Source organism: Pavona decussata, unplaced genomic scaffold (assembly GCF_977016875.1).
Source record: "Pavona decussata unplaced genomic scaffold, jaPavDecu1.1 SCAFFOLD_21, whole genome shotgun sequence".
Classification (NCBI taxonomy): Eukaryota; Metazoa; Cnidaria; class Anthozoa; order Scleractinia; family Agariciidae; genus Pavona; species Pavona decussata.
The window spans coordinates 1,409,898-1,423,389 of NW_028145444.1; the positions used below are offsets into that span (position 1 = coordinate 1,409,898).

Sequence of the window (13,492 nt, forward strand, 5' to 3'; positions counted from 1 at the left end):
TTCTTGGAAATACTGTTCACGCGTGACCTGGGTTGACTGTAAAGTTTCGAATTTGGTCCGTGTAGTGACATAAAGTATGTTTTGTTATCAGTTGGTTTCGAAACATTTATTTTATTTCGGTTATAAGCCCCCCCCCCCCTCCCCCCGATATAAGCCCACCCAATACCCCTTGGGAAATTGTATAGGCCTAGGGCTTAGAACCGGGATCAGTTACGGATACATATGTTATACCAATTGTAAGTGAATCGAAACACTCACGTCTTGGTTCACCCGTTACAATTGCTTTGTATTAAATGATTCTTCCAGCCGTTTCTCTCCTCATCCTTTATGTCTCTTTTTTTTTTTAGGTATTATAGCACTATTTACACAGTTTACAGAAATGCCGGTGGTCAGACAGGTCTCTCTTGTGGTCGGAACTTAGTCGCCTTCCAATACATAGTCATGATCATCACGCCACCCTTGTTGGAAATACATCCTTTTCATTTTGTTTCCTTCAAGAGCTATCTTGTTGTCCTTTACCGAGGAGTTTACCAAACAAATCCTTGTAGTATCTGTATCCATTCGTACTTTCTCTAGCCATTTAGCCTGCGAGCAAGTTCTCGGGGAGGAGGAAGGAACTTGCTCGCAAGTTCCATTGCGCTTGAAGGTTGAATCCTTCGCAAACAAAAAAAACCCTAACCGATTTGTTTCCGTAAGTACTTTACATTTGAGGTTGCTACAAGAAACAAAACAACAAACACTAGAGCTCTCTCGTTTGGAATAAAACCAGTGATCTGAAAACCTTGCTATTAAGGAGCTTATCAGCCTGTATCAGCCAAATAGTCTCTCTATGAATGAGCTTGAATCAAGGGAAAAAGAAAGAAATTTCCCGAACGCCTCGTTTTCATGCCGAGTGCTAGTAACCGCGCGTCCGCCGTCCGTCCGTCGTGGCCAAAGTGAATCATGGTATAGGGGACTGCCCCATTTTAGTCATTTTACACCTCAACCACGCGCGTTCTGTTGGTTTATTTTTGAGAGGCAATTCCCGTCCCCCTGGCCCTATGGTGAACTGAATTTTTCGTCCACCGTTGGGGCTGACAACACCGTGCAGATTGAGACAATGGTAAACAAACTACAGTACAGAAACAACTACCGGTACCTTGGTCCCAGAGGTTTTCTCGCTTCTTTCTTTCTCGCCGGGTTGCGGCTCGTTGTCGTCACTTCTCCGCTCAATTTTGTGTGAGGAGAAAGAACAAAGAAAACCACGATCTGCGACGAAGGTAGCAAGCAATTCAAATGCTTTTCGCTGAGGGTTAATACGCCGCTAGCTCTATAATTGCCTAAGATGCCCAACAAGTGATTGTTCTTGTGTTTTTAACCCGACCTCTCGACAAAAATGTTCCACTCGGATAGGGCCACTTTGGTCCACTTAAATTTACATGTGTCGAAGGTTTTTGTAGAACCAAGCATATAACAATGACGCTTAACAACTGAATATTCAATAGTGTGTAAATTAGTGACCCTGTACTGCCTGTATTCTGCAGTTTAGCCGATCTTCATGCTCTAGTACATGCATGGCGTGAAAAAGGGGACCAGAATATTACACATTTTTGTCTGAAATAGGTGGGGGTGTAGGGCTCAGTTCTCCAAATTCTGACCAAAAAATTCCCAGGAGTACCTCCCTGGAGAGCATAGCAAACTTAATGTTTACAAGGTAGGCCATACATTGAATTCATGATATTATAGGAGACAAGGAAGCATCCTGGAAGATGTCTCACTGAAATGCAGTTCTTTATTGCGGTTATTGGTTGACACATATAGGTTTAACAAAAGCTTATCAAACTTTAATCCCCTGTATGTCGGCCGGTAAGTCCAGGTTGCTCCATACCAGAAAGACATCCCATCCCATAGGGAACACCTTACCTACCAGAATGTTGTTAATTAGAAAGTGGCTAAATTATAACAAATTGGAAACTTTAACTTCCACAGATAAGCTACTGGGCAATGTGTTTTTCTGCTGTCACGCAATGAGAAGAGAAAAGGCCTTAAAGCCACAGCAATATTGTTGTGAATGTTCAAAGCAGTGCCCAAAGTTAAAGAAATTTGATCTATTATAGAAGGTTTGATGCCATGAGCAGATATATTTATCCATTTTCCTCAGTGGATTTTTACTATCTACATAAAGAGCAAATGCTTATGTAAGCTTGAAAGAAAGATGGAATATTTGTTGTGTCTGAAAACAAACCAGAGCTCTGCCTCCTTTCCTGTTAGTTTTCAGTATTTTCAGTTTTGGTGCATGGTTGAGGACTGGCTCTAGTTATGTACACACAAAAATACATTTCAACAGTCTAAAAGCATGAGGCATAGTGAAACAAATTACAACAAAATGGCACATAAACTTTTTTCTGCAATTCTACATCTGTAGTTATGTTATGTACTGCCACAGAACTCTATTCTGAGACCTTATTCCAGCATTTGTTTGAAGGATGCAGTGTTTTTAAGTATTTAAAGCAGGTGTTTTACGGTTTTTTGTGTAATTCTGCCTGGAATCCTCAGTTTTCACCAGTGTTTTAGTGCAGTGAAATTATTCTTGACTGTGGTAGTTGTTCACCAAAGAGCGAAAAACAGTCTTTTTGACTAAACGAAAGAGTTTAATAACAGCTTTTGATAGTAACAGGCCTTGAACAAAGTATGATCATTCAATGCAACTTTTCTGGTGTGAGCCTGAATGTAACCTCTAGTTTGAAACTTGGTTGAGTAAAATGATAATTGACATATCAACATTTGGTACATTTCATGAACAGGAAAGAATGTATTAACAGTTTCACCTGTTAAATACTCATTGCCACCTTTAAAAACTACAATTAAGTCAGGTTATAGCGAGAAAGACAGTACTGTAACAGTTACTTAGATGTCAACTTTCCAAGATTGGGAGTCAAAACAGAGTTTCATAGTTTAAAAGTTTAATATCTAGCTTAAGTCAGTAAATTGATCATCGGATGATGTTTTTCGTCTCATTCACAGTGTAGACAACTTTGTAAATGCATCGGCATAAAGATAGGGATGGAGCTTTTGTGCTGAGTTGGAACAGATGTTGACACTTCTAAGGTTCCATCGCACATGGCAAGTGTTTGACTTTTTGAGTCATCTTACAGTTCTCACAAAATGCGCAAGAATAACATGTTGTAATTTACTGTTAATGTTGCTTATTCCCAGGATATTTGCAATAATTTCTGTTGCTGTAGAGGCTGCATCAACAGTAGGCAACCTTTCTTTGAATGGTTCTGCGAGCTTGATGGGAATTAATTCCCTTTTTTGTTTTGGTGTGTTCAAATATCTTTGTTTTGAGACACTTTAGCTCTTAGTTTGTTAAGTAGGTAGGCTGTGGTTTCACTATGTCTGCATGGTTGCCCCAGAAATCCAGATGGATCCACTATATCCTTCTTGCATTTTTGACTGTTAGAGAGCCTTGAATTACAATGGTTTTGGCTGTACCTACATATGCTATGTATCCTTTTTTGCCACAAGCTGGTTTGGTGTTACTTGTGAGAATGATGCAATTGCACACATCTTTTTGGGCCTTGTACGTAGTTAGCTATGGTTGGAGTAAGCGTGTGTTATTTACGATACATCATCCCTTCAACACTTTTGCTTACACAGTGGCCATTACATCAAGAGCAAGGTTTTTTCTTCTTCTCAAGTGAGAAAGATACACTTTGAACAATATCTTGCTCCATCTGGAGAGTAACACGTAGCAAGGTATTTCTAAGGAACCTGTGAGGGAAAAAAATGAAAAGATATTAAGGTATTTGCTTTGCAAAAGATAGCTGTCCAAGGCCAAAGAAGTATGAATGCACAACATGATTGCACAACAGAGTGCATTGCAAGTAACAAAAAAATGAGTTGAGAATAATTCTTTTTGTGCCATGCATTTGAGTAACACATTAACAGATATAACTGTTCACAAGTGTGCCTTTTTAGGGTGCTTGAAAACCAGATAGATTTGAAGGCCATACCAGATGCATAATTTTCAAAAATTATTATTCATATTTTAAATTTCTTTTTAGACCTTTAAGATGTAATGTAGAATGTCACCGGACTTATGAGAAAGATAACTGACATTGTTATGGTTATACCGACCCGTTGCAGGTCTTACTTAGAAAAAAATTGTATGTAAACTAACCTGTTTTTATAGAAGCCCTAGAAAACTTAATGTATCACTGTAAATAGTAGAAATCACCAAACTTTAAAACGTTTTGTGCTTTGGTAGGCAAGCATAAGCCCTGAAATGCAAAGCTAACAATGTGTACTTTGATTGAATTACCAGTCTTTGTGTTACTACACTGTACAGGCATTCCAACAAAGAGAAATATATCACTCAGGAAATTAAATGAGCTAACAAAGTGTCCTAAAGGGAGGAGGGGTCCAAATCCCATTCTCCAACCCAAATTCCAGTTCCCACACAGTACCACAAATCTGATGCATCTTAAAAATGATCACAATAAAAACAATTAACCAAATTTCTTTAGTTTTTACAGTGATTACCAGTAACACTCAACCTACCACCTGCAAAAGAGTTTAACTAAAAGGTTGGGCATTGTTAAGATCCTGATGGTAACGTATGCTACTGAATGAGGCATAACATTATTGTCTCAATGTAAATGTAGTCAAGATAATAATTGTTACATCCAGATATGCTCATAATTATTGCTTACCTGAGACTAACTTAGGTTTCTTTGATATTTAACATTATTTTTTATCTCAACATGTGAACAAATATATTTTGCTGAGGGCTAAAGGGCAGAGCAAAATGGCCCAGTTAAAAGGTTTGAGGGCTTTCTTCTTTTGCTCTCAATGCAAGCAAGATAAATAAAATAATGTGTTAAATTACAATGAGCGCCAAACCTGTGCAACTCCGTTGCATGTGTTTTATCCTTTTATAATTTAGTTGTGCAAGGTAACGGACAGACCATTAGAAAAGTGATGGGGGGGGGGGGGTGGGGGATGCTTGTGCAGGATATATTTTTTGTTGTTGCCGGTGAAGCCGTCTGAATTAATTGTTTTTTGACAAATATTGCTTTGTTTGCCATTTACAAATTTAAAAGAACTATTTCACCAAAAAAATTGTAATTGTACTTCGTAGATTTAACAACTTAAGACTATTTTTTACCATTATATAAGAATGGTTAAATTCAAATGTCATGCATTGTTGTTTAACAGTAATAAATTTATATCAAATGTTTTACAAATGTTTTCATCAAGTAACTATTATCTAAAAAATATCTAGTAGGCAACAATTGAAATTTTATTTTTATCAAATGTATTTTAGCATGAACTTTAAATTTGAAAGTGAATTTGTTGGTGAAATGCTTCATGTTCTTATTTATACTACAGCACTCTTTCACTGGACACTTCCCCCCTTTATTTTACATGCGTTCATTTGAACAGTGAAATCTTGATTCATCATTATTACTTTTGTTCTTTATACATTTCACTAAACTTACAACAGGTCAAAGGATATAGCCCACAAACTCAAAAGCTCTTCATAAATGTGAGAAACTGCAAGGGGTGACAGGCAGCACAATTGTTACCGGCGTGAAACCTTTTGTAAAACTTTCACATTATGGCTTCAATGAACACATCCTTTTGGGATTTTCCTTTCTTATAAGAAATTATTGGTAGTTCTTTAAATATCTGGCGAAGTAGTGGTTGATTTTGAATAAAGTGCCACTTCTTGACTGAAACATTTTTTATGTTTGACACTGATGGTTGGCATTCTGTTACAAAACACGCTGAGTCACTTCTTGTGAATTTTAGGATTTTTTTATTAGATTGCATGGGTAACTGTCCAGCAAGTGTTTTTTTTTTAATTTGAAATGGTTTCCTTCAAAGTAACTTCAGAGGAGTTTGTTCTAAGGATTCTTAAGGCTTCGCCTCTAACAAATCCGTTTTTAACCCTTGCTGGGTGACGAGGTGAAATGTGTGTACTGGAAGATTTCCATTTGCTCAAAATGTGTCTTTACATCAAGGATAATGCCTGATATTTCCTTGAATCTGTTGCCTTTGTATTCAACTGTGTCTACAAACACAGTAGGGTGATGTGAAATTGCTTGTTTGAAGAAAGTTTTGCTATAGCTTATACTTATGTCCCACTGGCACAGGGAAAATAAATTATGTCCTCAATGTAACGTTTCCAACTGTAAAAAAAAAAAAGAAATAATGGTTTAAAGACGGTTTTTGCATAGAATCTGTTTCAATATTTGCCATGGGTATGTTAGCAAAGTTAATAGCCATCTTTGTTCCCATAGCTGTAACATGGCTTTGAAGATAGTTCTTTTTACTGAATTGGAAAGAATTTTCTTTGAGGATTAGTCTAAGCTTTTCCCTGAGATATTGTGTAGGTATTACAGGGCTGTCTTTGTTAAGGTTGTTGTATGCTGTGCACACTGTTTCAATACCCTCGTGATATATTTCTGTAGAGACTTGTGACATCCATCAATAGAAGGAATGTTTGGTTTTTCACCTTTGTGATATTAAGGTGTTTTATTAAAACAAAACCAAGGTTCCATTTGTCTCCTTTCAATATTAAAGAAACGGATTTTTGTTTATTCATGTTGTGCCCAGTATGAAGTGAAAAATATGAATTCATTATATCACCTTATTGCTGTTGTATTTTTTCATTTTCTATGACTTCATACCATAAATATTTTTTTCAGCCAAATACTGTAAAATAACTTGCCTATGTAGTTTGCAGTACTTTTCACATAAATACAAAGTTTTCACACCTTTAGGCAAATTAAAGACCCACCATCAGATCACAGTGAGGTTTGTATCAAAACAAATTTCGACTCTAGCCTTGATTCCACTCAAAAGTGAGCTCACTAAAACATAAGCACACAGCAGTAAAATGGGCTATTGTAGTGTTATACCGAAAACAAAAGTTATTCCATGAAGTCTGTAAATTATTATCATTTACAATAAAAAGCTCCAAGTTTTCTGTAAGTGTATGAAACAAAAAAAGTGATGGAGCATAATTATGCTAACCTATAAAAAATTATCTTTTAAAAAGGATAAAAAAAGATTCCTTGAAAAGCTAAAATCATTTGTCAGGTTTTATTATTTTCATGATTTTTTTTTTAATTGGTCACGTTTATAAGCAAACAATGCAGTTTCGCTCTTACCCATGGAGGTCATTGTTTTAGTTTGCTTTTACGGTTCATCTCAACATTAGCCTGTGTAGCAGGCATAATTGGGGAGGGGGAGCAAGAAAATTGAGAGGAGAAAGGGGGGGACTGCCATAAAGAACCCTTTCGATTGATTTCCGCTCAACAATTTCATTTAATTAATCTAATAATGTTTTCTGTCAATAACTGTTAATTCACCCACCAGGCAAAATCAGGCAAACAGCAAGGCACAAAAACTTGCCTGATTTTTCCCTTGAAGCGGCCAAGAAATTATGAGAAAACTATGAAAAACATGTCGGTAATGCCAATAAAAATTTGTAAGAGTGGGAGGAAGCCCAAGGAAGGGAATCAACACAACTGTAGATTTTGTGACATGAACTTTGAATCTGTGGGAAGAAGACTTGTTTCAAAATTTATTTTTCCCTGACATTGAGGGTCTGATTTTGGCGAATAATGTAGCACAATCGGGCTGCCATTAACAAAAAAATCCCATTTTTTCTGAACGGGTGTGCATAACATGAAGTTATATAATGGTGTCGGCCCACTACCAGAGCAAAAAACAATATGTAAACAAGATGATGATATTCTGAATAGCTATCATATAAATGTGGAAGACATTGTAGGGAAACCAGAAACTCATATAAATGTTGATTTTGTATCCTAATGGTGAAGTACAGTCATTAGAAAATCATCTGATAAATCGATGAAGTCCCTAGTAAATTATTACAAATCTGGCACTGAACAATTATTATAATTATTGGGAAGCCACAGCTTATCATGCATTCCAGCATTCCACCATAAAGAGGCAATAAGAATCACTAAATATCCAAGTAATTTCATTTTGGTACAAGAAGTGGCAGTGGGAGCACTTCCAGATGGAATGGATGTGCTGTGACAGGCGCTTCCTCCTTAAAAATTATTTATTATTATTATTATTATTATTATTATTATTATTATAAATATTATTATTTTACTATTATTATTATTATTATTATTATTATTATTATTATTATTATTATTATTATTATTATGCACAGGATGGTCAGGCAGCAATTCTCAATAGGGAAATCACGAGAATTGCTGCATGACCATCCTGTGCATAGTCCTTGGCATGAATGAACGTTTTATAGATGGTTGGCAAAACAGCAGCACATCCTCTCCCTCTGGAAGAGCTCCCCCTGCCACTTCTTGCACCGGTTTCAACCTAAATTCGCTCACAGCTTGCAACCAAGTTCAGATAAGTTTAAACCTTTGATAACGCTTCCTCGTCACGCCATTTTATTGTGTGCTTCAATTCTCAAGAGACTTCTATCAGAATTAACCAACCAGAATTTTGCATTTGCCAGTGAATGCATGAATCAATCGAAGGGGTCTTTGTGGCATGCATTCCCTCTGCCCTCTCCCCAGTCCCCCCTTTCTTCTCTCAATTTTTCTCATTTCCCTTCAATGATTGCGCCTGCTACATAGGCTACAGATAATCATCAATAATTTTAATTTCCATCTGGTACTCCATTGCAGCTTCACACTTTGCCAAATTGGTTAGTAAAGGCACAAGACCTATCGGCCAAAACTAAATTTTAACTAGTCTGTGCATTAGCGTCAAGCCCTGCCCCGCAAACCTTTGGAATAGCATAAAGGAGTGAGATGTTTTAAAGCAAGGTCGTCTAGTCGCTTTTCCTCTTCAAGTCCAAATTTTAAACTGAGGGATTTTCAAACACTTGTCATAACTCTGCATATGGTCAGATGTGAAATACCAGCAGTTTGTACAATTTTACCAACAAAAACTATGATTTGGTTGGGTCAATCCATGGCTCTTGTGTGGCATTGCCCATTCAAGTTTTAATGGCAGCTGTTGTTTCTCATGGCCCACTATCTATATTATGTGTCAGAAGTTACTTTGATTGAGCAAATGGGTACACATCCTGATATGGTATCACAGATGGGCCTTGTACTACATATAACAATAGGTAAGCGAGCCAGTTGCTGATTGTCAGGACATATGAAGTCCTGCACAGTACCAGTTGCATCAAAGTCTTCAGGCAAGTTTGTAGGCAACTTGAGTCAGCAAATTTGTGCATGATTTGATTAACTGGGTTGATTTTGCCCATTAGAATAGCCTCGGTAAAATAGATGAAAAAAGATAAAAACTGAGTGACACAGCTTGGTCGTCTTGTGTTGTGATCACAAATCATGATCAAATGACGAAGTCACTGCCAAGCTAACCTTACAAGCTACACAACTCAGTGGGTTCAGTTTCAGACCACAAACCAAGGCCATTGTCTGTCACCAGGCTACACAAAGCAGTGGGTTGACTTGTAATGTTTTGCATTAAACCCAACACTATTATTGTATTTAAAAATAACTACAACAAAACTCTCAAATCTGATTGGCTATCAGCAGCCATGATTTTTAATGGTAATGGGACTGAGTGGAGTCCAATTTAGTCTGTAATCATAACCCTGATGAAACAAATCAGACTCCCACAAAATTACACGAATAAATAAAATTAACTTTGTTTAATTAACGAGGGTGACACTTAACAGTCTGTTGCAACTGACAAACCTGTGGCCCTCAGATTCCGGATCGAATTGGAATTTGGAAATGTTGGTTTTTGAGGAGAGGAGAAAACCGGAGTACCTGGAGAAAAACCCTCGGAGCAGGGATGAGAACCAACAACAAACTCAACGTACACATAATGCCAAGTTCAGGAATTGAACCCAGGCCACACTGGTGGGAGGCGAGTGCTCTCATCACTGCGCCAATCCCTGCTCCCCACTACACACAGTCAGTTGTGCAATTTTGTAAATCACTTGTATGATTACAGACCTTATAACATAGAGGGCAAAATTACTGAATGTTGATTGGTCGAAACAGGGCATTGTTTTCTTAACTTTCCTTTCACTGAGGGCAAAATTACACACTCCTGATTGGTCAAGCAGCAAAAATACTTGCTCCTAATTGGCTGAGCATGCCATTTCTACATTTTATTGGTTTCTTCATTTTATGCCGAACTGAACATCAGGTTCTTTGGAGTTTGACTTTTTAAGCCGGGTTGTTTGTGCCAAAAGTACTTAGAAATCGAGTGCTACAGCTATAAAAAAAATTTGTCAAGGTGAACTTTCCTTTCTTACAAGAAACAGCAAAAAATGATTTGTGTCAAAAGCTAAAAAGATGATCGGATTTGTTTGGTTTAAAAACAGACATCATTCATGGCCATGACCAAGTGCTTTCATCTCGCTACGGCCTCTTCCAACGAACGATAACCAAACAATAATAACAGTGCCCTTTTAATGGGAGGAACAAGCAAGTCAAATTCAGTGGAAGAAATTACTTTGCACGTTCTTTCTCAGTTTGGACCCACTGTTTGCTATTTTCATCGATCTGTGTTCGTGTGATTTTCAAACGGTAGAAAGCTTCACAGTGCAGGTAAATCAATAATTTTATTGATTGATGCCTAACATTTGGTTTAACTCTTGTTAGTTTACTCATGAATTTAACTTGTATTTTCTCTTAATTACACGCATATAACAATCAACTTTTCTTGTTTTGTATGCTACTGAAACAGGTGAATTGTTTGTTTGTTACGGGGGAGTGTTTTTACGCCAGGCCTGGGCTGACTGTTTTACGAAGTGCCTCAATAGTTTTAAGAAAAATTTTGCCCCCTGTGTTATAAATATGAAATCGCAATGAGTCCTCATAGAATTAAGGATTAATTTTCACTTATATTTTCAAAGTTTTCCCAAATTGCCCTCGTTGCGGAAAACTTTGAAAATACGCATGAAAATTAATCGTTAATTCTACTCCATCGGCCTCCTGTAATTACATATACGAATTGGACGACACAAAGCCCCATTACCAATTAATCATAACCATTACAATTTCTGACAACAAATCGCTGTGACAAATAAATAAAGTTCTAATGAGACATTTCGGAGAATGTAAAGTCAACTGTTTTATTTACGAAATATGTAAAGACAATAAGGGAATAGAACACCTTGCAACTAAACTGGAAAAATCTATCTTGATGTAGATATTTCATAAATGACTGCTGACCACATATAAGAATCTTCTGTATAGCAAGAGACTAGTATATGGAAAGAAAGACAAAATATGTGGGAAAAAGGACCCTGTGTGCAACTGTCCCATTACAGCATGCACAACAATAACAACACGGAATGCCCGCAGGGCAAGCTGTGTCTAGGTTTGGGTCGGGTATCTTTTTTTTTTTCCTTCGTCGTACTCACAAATCGCCAAATTATTTTATGCATTAAAATATGTCCTCCCCTAGTAGGGATGTATTGTTCTGATTGTCTTCAACAAAAGCAGGCCAATCAAAATCTATTATTCGGGCACATATCACGAGAGAAGGAACCCACTTATCCCTACCTGTGTGACGTCAAATCATTATTTGATTTATTCATTAAACCTTGATTAAATTCTGCCCTCTCTCAGACGGATTTATTGTTCGGATTGTCTTGAATAAAAACAGCCCAATCAAAATCTATTATCGGCGCATATATCATGAGGGAGGGGACCCACTTATCTCTACCTGTGTGATGTCAAAGCAAGTCATCATTTCAAAAAGTTGTTTTTGTTCAATGGCGACCACATGTATGAATTTAAGACTCTGATCTGCCGTTTTCAGAGAGAAAACAAACCTTTTACAAGCGGTAAATCGAAATAATAACTTCTAGGTAGTACTCGACAGTTGAAACGGTGGAAATTGGGAGAGTTCACAGCGAAGAAATTCCGCTTTCAAAAACAGATCAAATAATCAACGCGAAGGATTACAGCTAGAGGAGGCCAGACCAGTTCAGCGGGGTCATGTCGTTATTGCAGAGTTATTTCTGGTATGGTTCCTAGTAACACAACGATAAGTATCATGCAATATATCTGAATAAAACCATTCAGACAATTGTTTCTATTGCCAAGGGAGGATAGTTTTTAAATATCTGCGAAACATACAATGGGAAATAATTGGGGCTACATTAAGCATTCCGTGTTAATTAGCCGGGCATCTTGTTATTTGTGTTGTCCAATTACTTAGGCATGACGTGTACACTGTCCTATTAATACTCAATTCATGGCTGCTGATAGCCAATCAGATTCGAGAATTTTGTTATAATTATGATTAGAGCATTAATAGCATACTGTATGAGTCATGCCAAAGTAATAATATTGAACAGCACACCCCATAGTGCGAGTGTAATAGGACAGTTGAACTTGATCAGGTTCTTATTTCTCACGTGTTTTGTAAATAAAACATGTACAGTTGTTTCTACATTCTCCAAAAACGTCCCACTAAAACTTGTCACAGCCATTTCTTCTCTGAAATTCACCGTACTGAAAAACGATGAAAACTGGTACCTTTACCCATAATTCTTAGTGAATGAAAACCCTAAAAATGCTAAAAAAAAATGCACAGAAAAGTTTTAAAAACTTCAAACCTGGCATACACAATGTGGTTAGCACAGGGACGAACTTTGCAAAAAACGTGGCTTTCTATGTGTCTTTTGGCTGTGTTAGGTTCGCAAGGTATATATAATTTTGTGGTAAAATGCACAGCCGCCATATTTTCCGTACCGTGGATATTTGTAAGGTTATGATTAAATGGTAACAGGACTTTTGCGTCGTACAACTCGGCCCCCGTTATCATACCCGTGATGAAACAAATATCATTCGTATGACTTCAGACCGAATTGGACGTGGACTACACTCAGTCCTATTACCATTAATTATTAATTTTTAAAACAGTTCTTCATCGTAGTGGTCCATATTGGACCAAACGTAATACACACTTCCGAATACTTTGATACAGAACGTTTAGAATCACTGCATCTGTTTCAAACGATTAACTTCACTTACCAAGCTTCCAAGAGCAAATCTCCCCCACAACAAGAAAATTACTTTCGACCGTGGTAAGAAAATATGTCGTGTACCATCTGCATGCAAGCGAGTCGCATGTCTGTTTAGTCCTGAAAGCGAGGTTCAACGTAGATACCAGTCTCGACCGAGCAGCCAAGAAAAAAGAAACAATAGAGCTTGCGTTTTATCCCATTAACGTTGGCGTTGGATTGACCGAGTCCATACCATGTGTTTTGAGACAACTTGATTTTATTACCAAATTAGGGCGTTCATGCGGTGGTGTAAAACCATGACGTAATTATCAGTACAGTACACCTCTTAATATAAAAAAAAAAAAAAAACTGATGGTCTCGGTAACCGAACCGCAAAACCTTACAAAAACATGCGAGTAACAAAAAGAAAACTAAGAAAAATAACTGTCAACGAAAGAAATGTTTCAAGTGGCAGAAAATATGAAAAGTTCC

General features: G+C 37.2%; 1 long non-coding RNA gene across 1 annotated transcript; it reads right to left on the reverse strand.

Annotated features, from left to right (window-relative positions):
- Nucleotides 1–1,753: 1,753 nt before the first annotated feature.
- LOC146486132 (uncharacterized) lies at nucleotides 1,754–13,133 on the reverse strand. Its single transcript, XR_014859946.1, has 2 exons — nucleotides 13,029–13,133; nucleotides 1,754–3,753 (listed from the first exon to the last, which is right to left on the reverse strand). It is a non-coding gene; the product is annotated as an uncharacterized LOC146486132 (long non-coding RNA).
- Nucleotides 13,134–13,492: the final 359 nt, after the last annotated feature.